Source organism: Cardiocondyla obscurior, linkage group LG05 (assembly GCF_019399895.1).
Source record: "Cardiocondyla obscurior isolate alpha-2009 linkage group LG05, Cobs3.1, whole genome shotgun sequence".
Lineage (NCBI taxonomy): Eukaryota > Metazoa > Arthropoda > Insecta > Hymenoptera > Formicidae > Cardiocondyla > Cardiocondyla obscurior.
This window is the reverse complement of record NC_091868.1, coordinates 4650780-4672940: the sequence shown is the minus strand read 5'-3', so window position 1 is coordinate 4672940 and position 22161 is coordinate 4650780. Positions and strand designations below refer to the sequence as shown.

Genomic DNA, 22161 nt, shown 5'->3' with positions numbered 1-22161 from the left:
ATAATCGGGTGGCACGTGATCAGCCCGTGCCGGCCGTATGCGTTCTGCTTTTCCCAGTTGTGTTCTGCTTCCCGCCGTTATACCCGGACCAAGAGGAAACATTTTATTAGCATGGAGAGCTTCTTCGAAAAAGGAGATTTACGGGATCTTGTGCCACGAAGCACGATGGGAACGTAATAACTTACGGTCCTCGGTATCTATCGAACGGTAAAACACTCGAGAGAAAACGTCTTCTGGATGGATGGCCACGGCACTTCTTGTTCTCCACTTCCTTACGCCCGATCACTCTAAGCCTCAAGATAGTCCTTGCTGTTCACACTTTTACAACTCACGCTCTCACGACTCACACTCTCACAACAATGCACACGAGTGAAACGCAGCTTGGTACGCTGGTTGAGTTCTGAATCGCGCTGACCCGAAATATTACGTCACCCGATCGGTGTGCGGAATGTTACAACGTGTCGGTACATATGGGAAATCACTGATGAGTCGATAACGGTGTTGCATGCACGTTTCCGCCGCTGAGACTGCGCGGTATAAAAATTCCACAAGTCACAATAAAAAAAAATTGAGGAAAGTACGATTCAAGGACCATGAATAGAAGGGCGTGTTCGGGATGAAAAACGAAAAGAGTTTCTTCGTTTTCACTGAGGCTGTAATGATCTTTAAAAGAAGAAAGAAGAAAAGTTTAGTTACGCTGTGATTCTTGAGAAGAGTGCGGGTAGGAGGCTGTGATTTTATGCAGAAATGCAAAAAAAGACCAAACTAGTTTGAACGAGTGGCGGAGTATGAGAAGGAGAAAATTTACAATTGTTGTTGAAACAGGAAGGGCAAGAATTATTGGATATTTCAATAATTAATGAGTAGAATGACCGTACAGAAAAAAAAATCAAAGATTCGGGAAAGAAGTGATATGTTGTACGGGTAGTTGTTTGCAGTGGTTGGTCAATTGAATAACAAATATCACAATTTTTGCTATTGTAAATAGGTGCATGCAGGCACTTTGTTCCGGCGAACAACGACCAATCTGTCGGACCGACCATAGTCCGGCAAGAACAGGAGCGCGGTGCGCTTCAAACTTCTTTTAAGCACTCCAGTAATATAAACAGTGCCGCGAAATCACTGTACCACATACGACTAAGTCCTCGTGACGGACTTAGCCGAATAACGACGAATAGCGCCGAGTACAGAGCCCGCGTTGGATCTGTTGCCGTCGCGCAAGCCGCAGCAAGCGCTGCGGTGCTGACCTCCGTTATCCTGGGCATCCATGGGCTAGTACCTGTCTCCGATCTACCAGGTCCGACTCCGGTTCTCCGTTCGGTAAGATCCAGAAAAATCCAAAAGCCGCTTCAGTATAACAGTCGAGAGTTCTCGGCCTCTACTAAGAAGTTCTTAGTCGCAACTTGCCTTTTTTTCGCCAACTCTCACCACCGGGTACCATTAAAAGCTAAGGTAAGACGTGTGTGGCGAGGGCACGAGCCTCGCTACTAAAGGGCGACCACCGGCCCTGGACGGCACAAAGCCGTCTCCGAAAAATTCCGCGGGCGAACACCGACCCGAGTGGCGCTAGGTGCGCCCAAGATATTTTATCGGGCGATCACCGGCCCAACGATGGCGCGTGCCGCCGAGTTAAGAGTGGGATTTTTCACTCTTATTTCGGCGGCTATATAAGCCGAGCTCGCAGCTAAGCGAGAAGGTACTCGGATCAAGGTTGTCCGGATCTGATCTTCGACCTGAACACATCCTCCAGATCCTCAGGATTCAGGCGCTTCCAAAGCTTCTCTTATACTCTTCGACTCAGATGCTCCCGAGTCGAACTCAGGCGCTCCTGGTAAGTGCGCCACTGCCTTGAGTGCTCCCAAGGCAGAACATAACTTCAGGTTCTTGGGGATTTCGGGCGCTTCCGAAGCTCTGCCATCACCGCGACCGGATACCGCCGGCACACTCAAAGACTCCGGACCACCGAGATTCCCTAAACGGGCGCTCTTGTCTAAGTCCAGGATCTATCGTACGGCAGTCAGTGGTCGACACCGCCGCGATCGGGCGCTCCCAACAGCTGCTCCCCGGGTTGCCCCGGATGACCTCGGCTTCCCCGACGGGCGCTCCCGTCGGTTCAAGCTCTACGGAACGACGATCATACCTTGTCGCCTCGGCCACCGATAATCAGTCGGGCGCTCCCGACTGCCTCTTTAACACACTCAGTTGACCGCACCCTTTTTCCACGATCTCTGGTGTTGTTACTGCGTTTTCCTTCGAACGACCTGACCTGCGCGGCCCCTTTCGCGTACCGGTTCGTGTCCACACAAACCCTGGTGCCGGTAAGCCGAACTCCGGTAATTTTGCGATAACGGAAAATCGCTAACGTTACACGTGCTTCGTCTCCACCAATGGTTTTTGTTCAATCGATAACCACAGAGCTCTCAGCTGCTCGCCGGTTTTTCTTGAGTATGAAGTAACCCTCGGGATGAAGCGTACTCCGCCTCCGCCGAGAGTTCTCGGCGATAACCCGCACGTGCTCACGAATTCCCTGTAAACATTCTACGGGTGCATCATGTTGTAACCTGATCTCAGCAACAGGGAGTCATTGGACTTTGGGCGTATGCCGGGTTAACAACCGATGCCCAGCAGATCATCAGATTTTCGGAAATCTGCTGAGGAGTTAGCGCCTTGCATTTTTAATAAAGCAATGACCGAAAACGATCATTTATTAGAAGTACCGAGAAACCGTTGATTGTTGCATTTTCACCGTAGCAACAGTCGCGTATATAACCCGCGACCGGTCGACGTCCGCGGGTTAGTCGCAAGATCGAAAATAACGTGTCACGCTGCCCGTTACACGCCCGACTTAAACTAAGTGTGCAATAAAAGAAAAACTTTGACGATTAAATCTTCATCTTTATTTGAGACTTCCGTACACTTCCGCGAGTTTAACCTACAGTCCAGGAGAACGGACTCTTTGCACCGACCGCGGTGCAACAATTATATCGCCGCGACCGAATTAAAACTCCGTCGACGCGCTGAATAACTCTCGCATGCCGTCCTGAAGCGTACCAAACATCGCGCCGCGCACGAGTACCCCGCGTACCGTCACCGCGCTCGGAAAAACCAGTAAATACGAGCGATATGAAACTCGTGGCGGAAGCGGCTTGCGAGAAAACCACGCCGTTTTCTGTAAATATGCATTGTAAATAGAGATCCATAATAAACGCATTGTATATATTATCTAATTCATCGTCAATTGTTTCTTGTAACTCCTTCCGACACCTCGACCGGACTCCGCTTACGCAATACGCTGCCGCCCACCGCGACGGCACGCTGGACCGTGTCCGGCTGTACTAACAATAAGAACTGTGACGTGGCGGCTTTGGCTGCTTCGTCGCAGCTCCCCGCGGCCGTCACAAAACGCAATGGCGCTGGACGAGCCGCAATAGCGTAGAAAGCGGAAAGGGGTCGCGGGAATCTCCGAAGGGTTCTTATTTGGTTTTGAGGCGGTAATTAACGATCGCGTTGCTGGATTCTGTTGCTATCGTATGTTATCAGGATTACCGACTGTCCTTGCCGCGGGAGGAGCGAGAGGAGCGGACCATAGGCGAAGGCGCGAACTTCCGCAAGAGAGGGTGACCGGATACGGGCCTGGAATTGGAGGCCACCCATCCCGAGAGCCGTGGAGAAGGCTTGTCGCCTACACATTTCAACGCCAAAAACAACCTGCGGGGGAATTGTTGCGACAACGGACTATCCGAAACCCGCGCCAACCGGCTAGTACCGATAGGGCTCTGTGAGGGCAGCGGCTTCTGCGGGAAATCGGCAACGTAGCGCGGAAAAATCCGCGAGGCGCAAGAGTGGGGATACGTCGGGCCTCGTGCCGAAAATTCGCGCGGTCCTCGCTCTCTTCCGTGTAGACCGGCGTTATAGACGGACGATAAGCGAGAACTAGCGAGCGATAGCAAGAGTGAGTCGAGACGACAGGGGCGAGCGAGAGCGAGAGAGAGAGTGCGAGAGAGAGCGAGGACGACTTAAGGGTCAGGACGTGCTTATTCGGTGAGATCTTCCACCCGCATTGCGGAATTATTATATTGTACAGCCCTCTGCCTCCCGGGGAGACCGACGCAGATTTAGACGATACCCGGCCACGTAAAACGGGCACGCGGGCCCGTTAGATTATTTTGGTGGACCCTTGTCGCGAGGCAAGGACGTAACGTTAGAGAGTGGCAGCCGACGGGCGTCTAAAGGCCGGTGGTTGGAACCCGCGGGACACACCGGGACGGTTTGTTTGCGCTGGTTAATTCGATTATTTGTGAAGCTGTCGTACATCGCGTCCGCACGGAGAGCCTTCGGCAGCGGCCGAGGTCGGGAAAGAAATCACACGATCTCGTTTGCGACGGGCGATCTTTTGCGTACATTCTTTTGTGTTGTGGTGCCCCGCAGAGACACGCCGCGTGCACGGGAGACGCGTGGTCGGCACCAAAACAGTCAGGGCCGACGCGGGATAATTACGAAAACGCGAGCTCTAAATGAATTAATTGTTAGCGATTTTGTATGATTCATTCGACGACTCGATCAGTGTAATACCGCGGCACTCGATCGCGTCTATCTTCTTACTTTCATTATTCGATTTCATTCTTTTTTTTTATTATTTTTTTTTGTAATAAACGGCGTGTTTGTTCACTGGATTTTTGAGGTGTCGCGTAACATTTACTTTGTGTCGTAGTTTCCGTCTGTCCGAAAATTCCGCCTGTGATACCCCGCCACTCTCCGTTTGGATGAGTTAGCCCCCGCGCGTGACGGCAGTTTGAGTTTACCGTGAATTATTAAGAAGATAAAGAATTCGTGAATAGAATCGGCAAAGGCTGGGCCCGTGCCTGACGCCCAAAACTATTTCGTTATCGGATTACGCCGTCCCGCACCGGGATACGGCTGAGGTACTGCGACCCCTTCTCCCTCCCTACCCCTCGTGTCACAACGGTGCACGGATTTTCCGTCCGTGCACGGCCGTCTCTTTTTGTTCGCGACTCTCCTCCGCGAGGAGGAGAGAAAATATCGTGACAGAACACAGGATATTACGTTATTACATGGCAGTGGCAGTTTAAATTTGATATCGTCAACAAAGTGAGCTAATGGGCTTGGGTTTAATAGTTGTGTTACAAAAATTAATTTGGTCGTATTTATTAAAATTGACTGAACATTAAAAGGTACGGTAGGTGCTTCACGTCAAGTACAGGTGCAGTGTACTACCGAGCGTCTTTTATGCGAAACAACGTATTGAGAAATCTGTATATCTTCAGATCTCAATAACGACTGAACCAATCGCTTTCTAAATAGCTTTATCATATAGATTAGAGCCAAATTATGTAAAAAAAGTGTTTTTATTTTTCCGTTGCGTTGTCTACAAACGAAGATATCGTGATGTTAAAGTTTTTAATAAGAGTAAAAACAGATTAAGGGTAAACAAGAGTGACAGTAACAGCCTCTGGCGGTTGGTCATGAAGTACAAAATCGTTTTTTCTATTTTACGGCCAAAATACTGGATAAATGTTAATAAATTAACGATATTTGTGATTAAGAGGATTAATTACAGGGTGCTACAGAGCGATTTTTTAAAATTTACGTCGAAATAAAATTTTTAATAAAAGTGGAGAGAGGTGCATCTAGTAGAGAGCACAGGTGCAGTCAGCCGCAGTAGTAATTGATTTTGTTGCACCACAGCCGGTGCACAGGGTCCGTCCTTCGGGATCCGCGGGAAAAGGAGATAAGAGTTTACTTTTTTAAATATATAATCGTTTTAATTGAATTATTGTTACAATTTCTTTCAATCCTCCTGTCTTCTTTTTCGCTACCTTCAATGCGCGTTCCGGCGTTATCACGCAACCTCGGTTCCGCGAGGTCTCTTCTTTCACGGCACGCGACCGAACTCGAATTACTGCGCGGTATCGCTTTATTTCCCGACATGGACTTTTCCTTCTTGATTCAGACGTAACTGCCCGCCGGTGACGATCCGCGGTTATTTAATAATGACGCTGGGCCTTAACGTCATCAGGTTGCAATGCCGAAACTCGGTTGTTCGGAGCTCTATTAAGCTAGCAGAGCCATATTATCAGAACTCAAAGATTAATATATCATAATTTTTTGCTATTTTTTTGCTTTTTTTTGTTCCATATAAGAATTTTTTTGCTGCAACTTTAAAAAAATAACGCGTGGCTGAGTAGCTTAATATTAAGTTATTCAGCCACTCTTGACAACAACATATTTACACTATCAGAACACAAAAATTAATACATTTTATTTTTTTGCTATTTATTTGCCTTTCTTTGTTTTTAGTAAAAATTTTTTATTTTATTTTTTTTTTTTTAATTTTTTTAAGGCTGCAAATTTTGACAATACTTATGATTATAGTTTCAAAATCCTTTTGGAATTATTTGCTATTAAGATATTAAGGTCTTGAATTTTTTTCTTACGAATAAGTCGGTCAAAAAAGTAATATTTTATAAGAATAATAAAAGTAATATTTTGTAAAATTTTAATTATTTGACACTTTTATCCTATTTTGACCGATTTATTCGTAAGAAAAAAATTCAAGACCTTGCTATCTTAATAGCAAATAATTCCAAAAGGATTTTGATACTATAATCATAAGTATTGTCAAAATTTACAGCCTTAAAAAAATAAAAAAAAAATAAAATAAAATAAAAAATGTTTACTAAGAACAAAGAAAGACAAATAAATAGCAAAAAAATAAAATGTATTAATTTTTGTGTTCTGATAGTGTAAATATGTTGTTGTCAAGAGTGGCTGGATAACTTAAGGGAGTATTCTAGTGTAGAATTTTGAAAAAATCAAAAATTTTTTTTTTTTGATATTTCGAATATGTAGACATTCAAGAATATGCCATTAAAAAAAGGATTTTTCAAAATTCCTATTATTTAATAAGTTATAGCTGTTTTTGTGACGTTGCATCGGTTCCGGTCTTATTTGCATTAGTGAACAAAAGACGGTAAGCGTTCCCGGATCGTTACGGATTAATAACTCTCTTAAAATCTTTATTGTATAGTATTTCTCTGAAATTTATATTTAATTGAAAGCCATAGAAACGAGTTTTGCTGGAATATTCTCCTTTTAGTTTTATTTGAAGTTAGTTTTGAACCAACCTTCGTACTGAGTGGACGTGCTAAACCTTGACAACGTGTTCAAAATTTTTCAAGTGAAAATTATTTCGTAAATTGTGAATTGTGAATTTATTTATAGTGTCATGGATAAGAAATTTTCAAAATTTAGTTCTTCACGGCCATGCAGATCAAAAAAGAGAAAATTTTCCGGTAATCAATTTACTGCAGAAACAGAAACCAGTTTCACTAGTGCATCTGCAGCAAAGTTAAAACATTCGCAGGATGAGGAAGTTATTATTAATAACAATTACGGTTATTGTATTTTAGAATTTTTTTCTGTTTTTACCACGCTTTCAACATTGATCTTGTGTTCAACATGTAAGAAAGAAATAAAATTTAGTCGTGCAGCTGCTCGTGGATTAGGGTTCAAAATTGCTTTACAATGTGAGTGTGAGCAAGTAAGATATATTCAATCGCCCTTTATAAATTAAGCATTCGAAGTGAATCGTAGAATTGTAGCAGCTATGAGATTGCTAGGAGTTGAAAGAGAAGGTATAAACATATTTTGTAGTATAATGGACATTTGTCAAGGCTTGACCATTGGTACATATTACAGTTGCCTTGACAATTTATATACGGCCGCTTCAGCGGTTTACGATCTAGTTATTTCAAAAGCCGTAAGAGAAGAAAAGGAATTAATAGAAGAGTCTGATCCTCACGCTAATCCTAATCATTCGACTGTTTCGGGCGATGGCACGTGGAAAAAACGAGGCTTTAATTCTCTCTTTGGTGTTACTACGCTCGTCGGCAAGTACAGTAAAAAAGTTGTTGATACTGTAGTAAAATCAAGTTTTTGTCAAGGGTGTAATCTATGGAAACATAAAAAAAATAATGACATCGAAACTTATCAAGATTGGTACGAAAAGCATGAAAAAATCTGTACTATAAATCATAAAGGAAGCGCAGGAAAAATGGAGGTTGACGCGGTTATTGAAATGTTTGGGAGGTCAGAAATCAAGCATAATGCCAAATATGTCCGATATATCGGAGATGGTGATTCAAAAACTTTCAAAGGCATTCTTGATATAAACCCCTACGATGATAACCCGATAGTAGAAAAAAAGGAGTGTGTTGGGCATGTTCAAAAACGCATGGGTTCACGGTTACGTAAAGCAAAAAAAGAGAATAACGGTATTGGTGGCAGAGGCGATGGTAAACTCACTGATAAGCTAATCAATGAATTGTTTTTATATTATGGTTTAGCCATTCGTCGCAATCCAAATTCTGTTGAAGACATGAAGAGAGATGTGTGGGCAACTTATTATTATAAAATTTCAACCAACGAAAATCCTCAACACATGAATTGTTCGCCTAGTTGGTGCAAGTATCTAAAGGCAATAGAAGACGGCACTATTGATGAATTTGATCACGAAAATCCTCCTCTAAGTGACAACGTTTTACGAGTAATAAAACCAATCTACGAAAGTTTATCAGCTGATAGTTTATTGGAACGATGTTTGGGTTCTGAAACCCAAAATAATAACGAATCTTTAAACTCGTTAATATGGACGTTTGCTCCGAAGCACATTCACGCTGGACCAAAGACAGTTGAAATTGCCACTTCCTTCGCAGTTAGTATTTTTAATGAAGGTTTTATACCCATATTAAAAATGTTAGAAGTTATAGGAATCACGATTGGCCCAGATGCTAATGCTTTTGTAGCGCGACGAAACAATGCGCGTATCGAGCGCTCGAAACTCCGGACTTCAGAGGCTTCAAAAGAGGGTAGAACTGCTCGTCTTCACCAGAGAACATCAGAAAATGAGAATTTTGAAGTAGAGGAAGGTTTCCTATATAAAGCAGTTATTGCCGATTAAGAATATATAAGGATTCTGTACCATTATATAAAGAAAATTGCCGAAAACTTGTCTCAAAACTCGCGAACGCGTTTTTCTCGAAACTACTTTTTTTGAGCTGGCGGTAACGATATCTCGAGTTCTAATTAACCGATTTACTTCAAATTTGGAGAGGATGTTCTTTATACATCCCTTTCTAACTTGGACCTTGCCCAAAGCTATAACTTTTTATTTTGTATTTTTAAAAAATTCGAAATTGTTAAAAAAATATGAAAAAAAAAAATTTTTTTTTTAAACAGCCGCTATTTTATAAAAAAAATTTTTTTTTACTTGTTCAAGAGTCATGTGATAGCGACATCTATAATAATGAAAAATCCGTCTGTTTTTTATTTTTCAGATTACCAGAAGGGTTGAAATCATTTACGCCAAGGCACCCTCTTTTTTTTAGACCCCCCACTTTGACTGTTCATAATTTTGTAAATTTTAATTTTTTTTTTTGGTTAATTTTTTTATGTAATAATAAAACATCAATAAACAAATAATAAAAAAATGGATAGTAAAAATATTATTTGTTTCCTTTGTACAGCGCTTCAAAAACCGGGCAAAATTCATGCCTCTACACTAGAATACCCCCTTAATATTAAGCTACCCAGCCACGCGTTATTTTTTTAAGGTTGCAGCAAAAAAATTCTTATATGGAACAAAAAAAAGCAAAAAAATAGCAAAAAATTATTATATAACAATCTTTGAGTTCTGATAATATAGCTCTGCTAGCTGAATATAGCTCTCGGTGTCGCGTAGCCAAAATCCCTTGGCCGAGACGGAAATCACTCTACCCCGTGATCGGCGACGGTACGAAAGAATTTCAATTAGTTTGAATATCAGAGGCCGGTGGCCGAGGTTCCAAATTTCTCGGAAGAGACGGAATTTACTCTACCCCTAGTTGGCCGTGCCGGCGGTTCTGTAATTCGGAGTTCTGGTCGGAATGAGCCTCAGGATCTCCTGGTTGAGACAGATAGCTCTCTACCCTAATGTTGGCTCGAAGATCGGTTCAGGAGATGCTGCTCTGAAGCGAGCGGATCAAGAACGGTCCCGCTAAGCTACAGCATCGCCTTTTTATACCTAAAAAGCGATGACGCGGGGTTTCCGAGGCTCAACAGGGATGGTGACGATCCTGACGTGGCGCCGAGGTCCCGGTTGCGGTGCAGTCGAGAAACGACGAGCCTTAGCGTCGTTGGCACGTTCGGCGGCGTTTGGACGAATTCGGTTAAGCCCGCGCATGGACTTAGCCGCGGAACGGTGGTCGGTATCCTGCCGTTGTATTTCGCGTTTGTGAAAAGAATTAAAAATGTTTGGAGCGCATCACGCCCCGGGCACGCCGCCGGACGGTTTTATGTCCGGCGTCCGGCCGATGGTGTGGCCAGAACGATGCATTGCCGGGTGCACCGTTACACAGTGACTCAACAAGCAGTTTCACATCGGTTGAAATCTGTCTGTATGTAGTTTGTTTTGCGCTTTACGCCATCAGGCTTCACGCGCTCGTATAATGGTACGCACGCGGCCCCTCGTGATCTATGATCGAGAGAGGAGCTCGATATTCCTGTATTTTTTTGAGCGCTTACTTACTGTTGTCGCGACCGTTAAAAGCGTCCGCATCTAATGTAATTATCTCACAAATACAAGTCATTTTCAACAAAATCATTGGGAATAATTCAGAAACAAGAACATTGGGTTTTACCTAAACTGACGCCGAGAAACATTGAACGCTGATTTTGCACATGTGAAATACTGCTTGCCAGACAAAAACAAAAAGGTTTCCTGCACCGTATAGTCACTGGTGATGAAAAATGGATCTACTACGATAATCCAAAGAGAATGAAATCATGGGGATCACCTAGCCATGCTTCAACATCTACAGTTAAGCCAAATATTTATGAAAAAAACTTTTATTGTGTATTTGGTAGAATCAAGTTGGTGTGGTATATTACGAGTTGCTTAAACCGAATGAAACTATTACTGGGTCTATCTACCGAACACAATTAATAAGATTAAGTTGAACACTGAAGGAAAAGTGCGCCCACTATTACTCCAGACACGACAAAATTATTCTCCTGCACGATAATGTTCGTTCACATGTTGCGGCGCCTGTCAAGACTTATCTGCAATCACTTAATTAGGAAGTTTTACCCCATCCGCCATATTCGCCAGACATTGCTTTATCTAATTTCCATTTGTTTCGATCGATGGCGCATGGCTTGTCTGAACAGCACTTCACATCATATGAAGATACGAAAAATTGGATCGATTCGTAGATAAACTCAAAAAGTGAAGAATTGTTCCGACGCAGTATCCGTATGCTACCTAAAAGATGGCAAAAAGTAATATCAAACGACGGACAATACTTCGATTAAAACACAGGTTTTTTTGTAACAAATGCCCAATTTTTTATGAAAAACGGCGAAAATTTATTTGTACACCTAATACATTATAATTACATTGTAACTGTACAAAATATAGCATAATATTATTTTTTTTAATAAAAATTTTTATCATAATTTATATCTAAAACAAAACAGTCTTATTTCTTTTTATGAATAATCTGAATATTCCCCTCTATGAATGTGTTACGTCAAGAAGGTTAATTTTGTTTAATTAATTAGTTGGAAGGAATTCCTTGGAATGGGCTTTGCCGGTAGGGTAGGAAAGTGACGTACCACCGAATTTATGTGTGATTCGAAATTTGAATCTACACAATTTTACGCGTAGATTATTTTCGGATTTCAATTGAGCGCGTAAGTGGTTCTTTTTAGAGAAAGGAAATGAATCCTTATTCTCTGGGATAGAACCAGGCGTGATTGATCGCTTAGACAGGATAATTTAGGGTAATAATAAAATAATTAAGTCACGATTTGAATAACACAAAATTAACAATTTAATTCTAAATAGATGACTCTAATTACAAAAAAAAATAAAGAAAAATATAATCCATATAATGACAAATAAACAATTTAGAAAAATTCAATCAGTTCGTTTGAGATACAAAAATAATGTGAAAGTTTTTACGGAAAAAATTAAATAATAAGAAAAAGGTTGTAGGCGAATGAACAAGTATAAATTTAACATAACGGAGTTGAATATTCACATTATATACATGAGTGTAAGCGTGTGTGTGTGTGTGACTGTTTTAAATAATTAGTCCAGTGTGACTTCCTCGATCTCCACCACCCTCGCTGTGGATCTCGGGAAGATCAAATCTATCAGTCGCATCGGGGCCAGGAAAAGAAATTCCACCCCGGGATAATAGATGAAAAAGTGAGAATCAGGATCAGACCGAGCTGCCTGAATCCTGATCTCCTCTGGTTCGAAGTGGTCAGGGCCGATGGAGAAGGCCCTTTCCGGGACAGGATCTGTCCACGGAGTACAGGCCCTGCGGAGGAGCTCCAGGAGAGGATCTATAATCTCTCTTGGTTCTGGACGCTCCTCGAGGATCTCTATACTCGGGACCGGAGATGGAGGTTGATCGGGGAAGTCTACTCCTGGGAGAGAGATAGATTCATCTTTGCCCAGAGAGTCGGCTTCCTCAGGTTCGAAAGGAAAAGGAGGTGGTGAGAGAGGAGAGGAGCAGGCTCTTGGCTCACCTCCGGGAAACCGTGGCTCTAAGATGAGGGACGAATTCGGGGTATAAGAAGGAGTCGTGGGGCGGAATTGTTCCGATCCCGGCTCAGTGGACTGGCTTGAAAAATTGACTTCGCTGATAAGATTTGCAATAGAATTGTTCGGGGTCTCCTCTTCTTCCGGAAAATATCCGTGTTACGGCTCCGGATCGCCGTGGATAGGTGATGGTGGCGGAGGGCCCGGACGAGGAGACCAAGGTCTCTCTTCGTGGCGCGCGGGAGAGACGAATACCTCTTCGCTCGGTGCCGCCGCGAGCAGATATTGAATGAAGAAGCGGCGGACCAGCTCCCTCAAGTTTTTGATTTGCTTATTCCGTCGCGCCCGACTTTTCTTCAAGGTTTTCTTATTTAGAGATTCCACTAAAATTATTAATTGATTTTAATTTAATTTGAACAGAATTTTGGAAAAGTTAATAACAATGGAGTGAAGGAGATTCGTCACCGACGAATTCCGAAAGGCTCGACCCGCCCATGAGAGATTCCGCGTAATCTATCTTTGGCGAGAATCGCTTGCCGATTCTTTAGTCGTGAACAGTCGCCAAAGTTCCAGCAATATTTCGCGGCGTTAACCACAGAAAATCGCTAGTTTTTCGACAGCATGTCTCAGCCGGTGTTCGGGAGCAGATATTCTCACACATTTAACAGATCACGGGAACAATCAGAACAAAATCAAAACCGCGGAGCCTCGACTCGGAAATTTCTTTCTCTCAGACAACACTTGAAAACAATTAATTAAGATAAATACATTTAGTGGAATCGTGTTTTTCGCCCAGATACATATTAAATCGTTGGAACTTACTTTTAGGAGATCTTCAAACTGCTTCTTCGATAGATTCGGATTGGCTTGCACACTCAAAACACTCACGTGAGGTTTAAGTAAACTTATGCGGTTGTAGCTGAGATGCAAGAGAGCGTGCTCAGCCTGAGCACAAGATTTTATAAGCTCGGAAAAGGGGAGGACTCTTCCCGAATTTTCATTTTTCTGAAATTCTAATCTCTCATTTGCAGAGCTTATTCCTCCACTTTTCCTATCTCAAAATTATTGGGCATTCGCACTTCATCCCTTCTCTATTTCTTAAACTTTTAAGTTTTCGCTCTTAGTTTCTAAATTTTGGTGAGGAGTTCCCGAAATCCATTGGTTTTAAGGAAGTAATATGCCTACGAGGCACCCCCGCTTCAACGAGTTACCCCTTCCGAGCCTTCCAGAATTTTTCTATCATTTCCATCGAGAGATGGTAGGGTAACTTTTACTTTCCATACAACATATGGTTACCTGGCTTTATTACCTTTGCCTGCGCCACATACTCCGGTAATTTCGGGCCTCTCGCGCCCTTGGTTTTTCTAAAGCTCAGGATCTGTACGCAATTACATTTTAAGAAAAAAAGTTATTTTTCCTTTTCCTGTGACAGACAGGTTATCAAAGTTGAAATATTTATGAGCCCTTAAATTTTGATTTTTTGTGTTATGTCTAGACAAATTCTTTGTCTGACGTTCGTTGACGCCCGTTTGCAATTTGTTGCATGTTTTTTATGCTTTCACGCAACAAATTGTCCCGGAATATGTTGACGTCTGTTGAATTATCTTCTGAAAGGCTCTGAAGTTCCTTTTTTTTTTTATGTTACAATGGACTACGGTCTACCTTCCCCTTAACTAAAATTTTAATATACGTCGAAAAAAAAGAGACGCGGAGTCGGAGACGTAACAAATGTATTCGTATCAAAAATCGACTTGTCCACTGAATATAAAATAGTCACTTGCTGATCTAGAATCGATTATTGTACTTCGTATGTCGTCAATGTGTAACTATTGAGTAGTTGATAATTCCAAATCTATACTATACTTTTTTAAACCGTCTTTTTATTCTTCAAACATTACATAATTATGTAAAAAAAACTGAAGCCATTACTATAGAATTCGTTGTTTCTAGAAGCATGCATACTAATGTATGGAACACTCTCCAACGGTTTGCGTAAATGCCAAACGTACTCTCAACAGTTTTTCTAGCTCTTGAATGTCTGTAATTGTATATTTTTTGCTTTTCTGTTAAATTTATTCCAGAATATGGTTTCATTATTTGGGTACATAATGAAAATGCGGCGTCTGCAATTAAAAATCCAGGCAGAGATATATCACTTCCTTGAAGATATCCAAATAATGTAGGTAAATTAAGTGCATTGTTGCTTAAATTTTTTCCACGGTTTGAAGATTTAAGAATGCCTTCATCACTATTTCCTCCATAGATTCCTATGTTCATCAAACTAAATCTATATAAATTGTCTAATATGACCAGAAGAACAATACTAAATTGTTTCTTATAGTTGATAAACAAGCTTCGAGAATTAGAAGGACATCGCAATAATATGTGTTGTTGCACCGGAGCGGTGCACGGGGTCCGTCCTCCGAATTATCACACGTACAGGGTGTTGATTGTAGATAGTTATATATATTAAACGTTTCTCTTTTGGTTTAATATAGAGTATTACTTTTATTTCCCTTGCAGTATAATGCTTAAGTGTATCGGTGATAGAGTTACCAGTCGCTAGCTCGTACTTTCGAACTGACTTGCACGAGCTTCGGAGCTCGTGTATTTTATATTATTATTTTTGGTCTTGTCAGCAAAATAGCAGAAGGAAGTAGCCGCGTGCCCTACTGCCTTCTGCTGATAGCGCGTGATGACGAAAAGCTGACAAGACTGCTTTACGAAGCAGTAGGCTCAGCAGATTTTAACGGTTTGGCAATCTGCTGAGTCGTGTATAAAAATGTAGCGTGTAACGATGCCCCCGGAATAAGCATCGTTCCCGGAGAAGAACGCCCGAGACGACCATCCTCTCGGACAGGAAAGGGAGCGCGGGGGCTCCCGAAGAAACCGATCATCGGTGCGAGATATGTGAATTATAACGAGTACCGCGTAACGCGCAAAGTCCCGCGGAACGAACGTACCCGAGCGGCCCCGAGCTCATCCGATCGAGCGCGACGCGCACGGTACCGCGAAATACCGCGGCCGGCGCCACGTACCAGGATACCCCCGGACGTCGCCTTTTTCCAGATAAAAAGGCGAACTCGGAGAAGTCGCACACCGTTATCATTCCGTTCGCCTCACAGCGAACATCCGGACCGACCGACTCCTGGAGCAAGCAGAACAACGGGGTGGAGCGAACTCCGTCTCGGTCAGGAACTCCTGACGCTTGCACCGCATAGGAATCTTCCTACCAGCCGAACGCAAGTCTAGACTAGTAAGACCGACTCGTGGGGTGAAGCGCACTTCGCCTCCTTCGAGTGATCTCGATCCCGGATCTGCAGTCGGTTTGCCCAGGCGAAATATCCTTTCGCACCGTTGCACAAACCCGGGGTGGAGAGCTCTCCGCCTCGGCCGAGTACTCTCGGCTACTGCAACACCGAACAGGTGCTCCATCCTCCCCGCTATCCGAACACCGCATTTGCGTCGCGATCTAAGAGTTAGCTCGATCACCGCGTCTCGCGCCGCGTGCATCGATCAGGCCCCGCCCAGGCCCGCGACTCGGAGAAATATTCGCGCCGCTAGCCCCGCGATCCGTTAGGGCGTTGTCTAGGCGGATGCCGAAAACTTGTAACAGCCCGCCCGTCATAAATCCGCGTATCGATTACCGCCGTACCGATCCGGCGCATACACGCGCCAATTACCGCGTTATCGTAAACGTTCTGTTAGATTCGTGTTTGTCCGGCGACGTCTCAACCACGCGTTCGTCACAGTTGGTTTATTGTACATTATTTTATTAATTGAATAAATCTTCGATTAATTGTTACACACCACGTCTCGTGCATTTTCAGACCTATCTATTCTCTCGCGAATCCTGTCCGCCCGGCGAGCACGTCCGGGCACTCCGGCTTGTACGATATTCGCGGCCACGAATTACGGTCGTTTCAAGCGCATGCGGTGGTTAATGACCAGCGTGCCGTGGCGGGTTACAACAGTGTTTCTCATCAATAGCTCTAAAGCAGTTGGGCATATTTCAACGTTTCTAATAGCCATCAGCGATATTCTTCCATTGTTCTTCAGATGGACATGTTAAATATGTAGAACTTAATTTGTTTATGATGATTGGACATACATCTTTAATTAACTGTCACACTGTTGATTGTCCAGCTCGAAAAGAAAATGCAATGTTTGATGTTAAATTTCCTGTTACAAAATATCTAAAAAATGTTTAAATTATTCTAACTATTTTTATCCTGTTGTTCTGTTTGTTATTTTTTTATGACTAAATTAAATTTTTGTATATTACCTAAATACTATTAATAATCTTTGTTTAAAAGGAAGAGTCCATTTAGTTTTTTTTCATCAAGTAACGTCGTAACATAACCGATAATTTGTTAAAATGCTAAATATTTATCCTCGTATATTTAAAAAACATTTCTTCATCATTTCTTATTTCTCGAAAAAAGTTATCATATTCTCCTTGCTGTTTTCTCTGTTGGTTTATTGGCCTCACGAGCCATCTTCTATTTTGACACCTTTTGTGTAATTTTTTACGTTTTAGTTGCCTGTGTTGTACCGCAATGGTACTGTGGGGTCCGTTCTTCGGATATGTTGCAAATACGGGAATAAAATAGACTTAACAGATGCACTTGATTTTATTTAACTCGTTCCCTTTTTACAGCGATTAGTCTCACGCGAGTACAATGACGAATGCCCGTTCGGGCCGCGGTTGCCCATTAATATACCGTGCTGTTGCTAAGCCAAATTCTTAGCAATCAGCAATTCGCGGATGGCAACCGCGAATGTTCTAGAAGCATCGCGTCCCGGCCGAAAATGCCGAGTTACCTTGATCGGCGATATTCTGCCGATTTTGCTAAACTATCGCGCGTGTGCGAGGCTTCTACGTTATTCTCGAGCCTTCTGTTGCCAGGGACTCGGGATATAACATCCCTCCCCCCTAGGGGGAAAAAAAAAGTTGAGGATTTGTCTTTACTCAAACCTTTTTCTTTTACAAATTCCCTTCCCTTCGAGAAAAAAAGAAAAACGTTGAGGTTCTTATAACGCATGACTTCATACGTTTTTCTTTTTATATAATCGTAGCTTATAATCTACGTTTATTTTGGTATACAAACGTGAGAAATTATATTTTATTTTTATTACAACATTTCTTTCATATTACGGTTAAGGTGATAATGATTACAGTGAGTGTGGTTATAGTAGTACTTAATCCTACGGAATATAATATTGTTACGCCGGGAACGGGGTTAGCGAACGTCTCCGCGTTCGCGCTACTCGCTCACTCTTCTCACACTCTCTCACCCGCGGCACTCGGACTCCGCGAAAGAAAAGAGACGTTTTAAGAAAGTGAAACGATAACGATTTAATCAAACATTAACCAAATACAGAGTGACATCCGCACCGAATAGAGTCACGGGCAGAACTGTCATTTTAACCATTAATAATAATCTTCGTTTCCCTGGCAACGGGGAACCGAAACCTCGGAGCGAGCCGGCATCTTCATGCCGCTCCGTATACCGGGCGTAACACTGCCCCCCCCCTCTCCTCCAGATTGTCGCCCCGACAATCAGGGGGGGGGGCTTCCGTGGCTTCCTGTTTCATCTTGGACTCCTGCCCAAGTTCACGAACACCACGAAACAACGCGAAGATTCTCCTTCAGCGCGAAGATGCTTCCGTTCTTGTCTTTCAGCTCGCTCCCGCTGCTCCTCTTCTCGAAATTAAAATCTTTAAACAAGGGGGGGGGGCATAACTTTCTGTGGACCCTCCGACTCAAGGTCTCCCCAAGTTTCTGTTCCGGCATTAGCCCTTCGTCCCATGGAAAACCACAGATCAAAAACCATGGGAAGAACAGTCTTCTTAACGAAAAGTCTTCCTTCATCTCGAAATGGAGCGGAACACGTCTCTCCTGAAGAAAATTCTCCTTCCTCCCCGTCTAGTTAAACTCCTCCTCAAAAGAGAAAAAGAAGAAAAGCAGTATCTAAAAAATCAGTTTTTCCAAAAAAAAAACAAACACGGCCTCCAAAATCCATTTAATTTTTCCTTTCAAAATACGGAGCCAACCTATCCGCATGAACGACTTTTTTCCTATGCTTAGGCGACTTCTGAATACAGAATACCACCTCCCCTAACTTCTTCAAAATCAAGTAAGGTCCTTCCCAATTACTTTGTAATTTAGGAGTCTTACCTCTAACTCTACAAGGATTAAAAAACCAAACCTTCTGTCCCTCTCGGAATAAAATATCCCTAACATTCTTGTCATAAAATGCCTTAACACGAGAGGACTTAACCGCCATTTTCCTCCTGACTTGAGAATGGATTTCATCAAGCCTTTGTCTTAAACCCCTAACAAACTCTCCTTGAGAAGCTAAAAACTGAGAAGATTGAGGAGGCATTCCCCGCGTCAAATCTAACGGCAACCTTAAATCCCTGCCAAAACAAAGTTCCGCCGGAGAAACCTCAGTAACCTCATGCTTCGAAGACCTATAAGCTAACAAAAACATTGAAATCCAACGATCCCAATCCTTTTGATTTTCCGAAACAAATTTTGAAAGATATTCCAAAACTGTACGATGTTGTCGCTCCACCTGCCCATCCGATTGTGGATGTAAAGCAGTAGTCCTAGTTTTCCTAACCCCCAAAAAATTCAACAACTCTTTCAAAAGGCCGGACTCAAAATTTCGTCACTGATCCGTATGTATTTCCTCAGGAACTCCAAATCTCGAAATAATTTCTCTAACAAAAACCTCAGCTACCGTTTTTGCCCAAATATTCTTCACCGGAAATGCTTCCACCCATTTAGAAAAACAATCAACAATTACCAAAAGAAACCTATTTCCAGAAGAAGATATAGGAAAAGGACCAAGAACGTCCATCTGTAATCTCTGAAACGGAGATCCAACATTGTAAATTTGCAAAGGATATTTTCCTTTGCCGGAAGGTCCCTTCTTTGAACAACAAACCGAACACGAACGACACCAATCTTCTACATCTTGTTTACAAGAAACCCAATAAAAACGCTTTCGAATTCTATCTAGAGTCTTGTTGATCCCGAAATGCCCAACCGAAGGAGAATCATGGGCATCAGTCAGAACCTCTTTAACCCGTTTACGAGGAACCACTAACTGAAACAGCACCTTCCTCAAATTCGAAACTATCCACTTCTTATAAAGAACTCCGTTCTCTAAAACGAAAGAATCCCAATATGAATTAAGAACTCTTCCCGTTGTATCTGAAGAAGAAAATCCCGAACGGGAAAGACGTTCCCCAGACTCCTTCGCCTCTATTAAAACATTAAGACTCGGATCTTCCCGCTGATCCTTTTTCCAAAGATCTAACTCTTCTACTTGGAAGACTATTCGAGCCACAGTCTCACCTCCCTCGGAAAGACTTTTTTGCTCAACCTTAAAACAATACCGACAGTTTTCCGCTTCACAAAGCCGTCTCGATAAACCATCGGCATTCCCGTGAAAAGTCCCCTTCCTATAAGCAATTTCGAACTGAAATTGTTGTAACCTTTTTACCCAGCGAGCTAACTGACCCTCGAGTTCCTTAAAAGACAAGAGCCACCTTAAAGAAATATGATCCGTGCGAATTAAAAATTTCTCTCCTAAAAGAAAATGACGAAAAGATTTGACTGCATCAACGATGGCTAAAAGCTCGCGTCGAGTAACACAATAATTCCTTTCAGACTTTGATAAAACCCGACTGAAATACGCTATAACTTTCTCCTCATCCCCTTGCTTTTGTGAAAGAACAGCCCCGATTCCTATTCCAGAAGCGTCAGTATTTAAAATAAACTGACCTTCCTCCTTCGGGAACGCTAACACTGGAGGAGAAGTTAAGGCCCGCTTCAAGGATTCAATAGCCTTTTGACAATCATCCGTCCAAGAAAATTTCATCAAAGTTTCCGTCAAATAATGAAGTGGTTTTGCTATTGAAGAAAAACCTTTGACGAATCTCCGATAATACGAGCAAAAACCTAAGAAGCTTCTCAATTACTTCTTCGTATGAGGAACTGGCCAATCTATCACTGCTGCTACTTTCTCCTGATCAGTAGCTACCCCTTCTGAAGAAACCACATGACCTAAGTACTTAACTTTCCTACTGAAAAGAACACACTTCCCTGGATTGATTTTTAAATTAAATTTTCTTAAACGAAGAAACACTTCATTAAGATTCTCCATAAGTTCTTCGAAACTCTTTCCAAAAACTATTACATTATTTAAATATACAAAACAACTCTTAGAAAGAAGCCCTTCCAAAACCCTTTCCATAAACCGTTCAAAAGTTGCCGAAGCATTTGTGAGACCAAAAGGCATGACAGTGAATTGCCAAAGTCCTTTTCCTATGGAAAAAGCCGTTTTCTCCTTGTCTTTTGGATCCATCCTGATTTGCCAATACCCACTCTTAAGATCAAGAGTAGCAAACCAGGAATTCCCAGCCAAACGATCTAGAATATCATCTATCCTCGGAAGAGGAAAAGAATCTTTTACTGTGACCGCATTAACTTTCTTATAATCAACGCAGAATCTAATTGTCCCATCTTTCTTTTTGACTAAAACTGCTGGAGAAACCCAAGGACTTTGCGACTCCTCAATTACCCCACGGGTTTTCATATCTTCGATAATTCCATCAACCTCATCCCTCATTCGAAAAGGAATCCGACGAGGAACCTGTCTAATCGGAAGAGCGTCCGCTACATCAATCTTATGTTTCACTAATTCGCAATTCCCTGCAACTATTTCCTCCGAAAATGTCCCCTGGAATTCTCTAAAGAATAAAGAAGCTACATTCTTCTGCTCATCATTTAATTCTTTTAAGCTTTCTTCAAAAAGCTTCTGAGGAAAAGAAGAATTCACCTCGGAAGTCTGTTTGATTCTGGCCACCCTCAAAAAATTCCGACAAGAACTAAAAGCTTCATCAAAGATTTTGGAAAAACCAACCTTCCTCAGAAAATCTGCCCCGAGAAGGCAATCATCCGAAATCTCCGCTACAAACATGTTCATTTCAAGAGCAAACTTCCCTACCTCCATAGAAACTTTAGCTTCTCCTCTAATAGAAACATCTTCCCCTGTAGGATATCGAAATCTTAGCCCCTCTCTAAGCGATTGTAAACCTGAATTTCTTTTTCCGAAAAACCTAGAACTCAAAATGGTAATATCAGAGCCCGTGTCAACCCTGAAATTACATTTCCTACCATTAATCTTTCCTGCGAAACAAAAATCGCGTGAAGAATAGCCGATTCTCCTGGAAAATAACTCCCTCGGGGTCCCCTTTCCTTTAGCCGACCCCCCGAAGAAGTCGACTATTCCGAGTTTTCCTTACGGGTAGGGCACTGATTCTGGAAGTGTCCTGGCTTCTCACAAAGCCAACACTCTCCTCGAGCCCCCCCCTTCGTCTCCCGAGAAAACTTATTCCCTTTATTCTTTCTAGGATTCACCGAACTTTCCCCCTTTCTTTCGCTTTCCTTAACGTTCCTCCTGGACTTTTCCGAACGAAAAGAATTAAAATTTTTAAAAGAACTCGCGCGCCCCTGAAAACCTGACGCTCTCCTA

At 42.5% G+C, this 22161-nt stretch overlaps 1 pseudogene; it reads left to right on the top strand.

The window, feature by feature from the left end:
- Window positions 1-7150: 7150 nt before the first annotated feature.
- On the top strand, window positions 7151-9003 carry LOC139102394 (uncharacterized; annotated as a pseudogene).
- Window positions 9004-22161: the final 13158 nt, after the last annotated feature.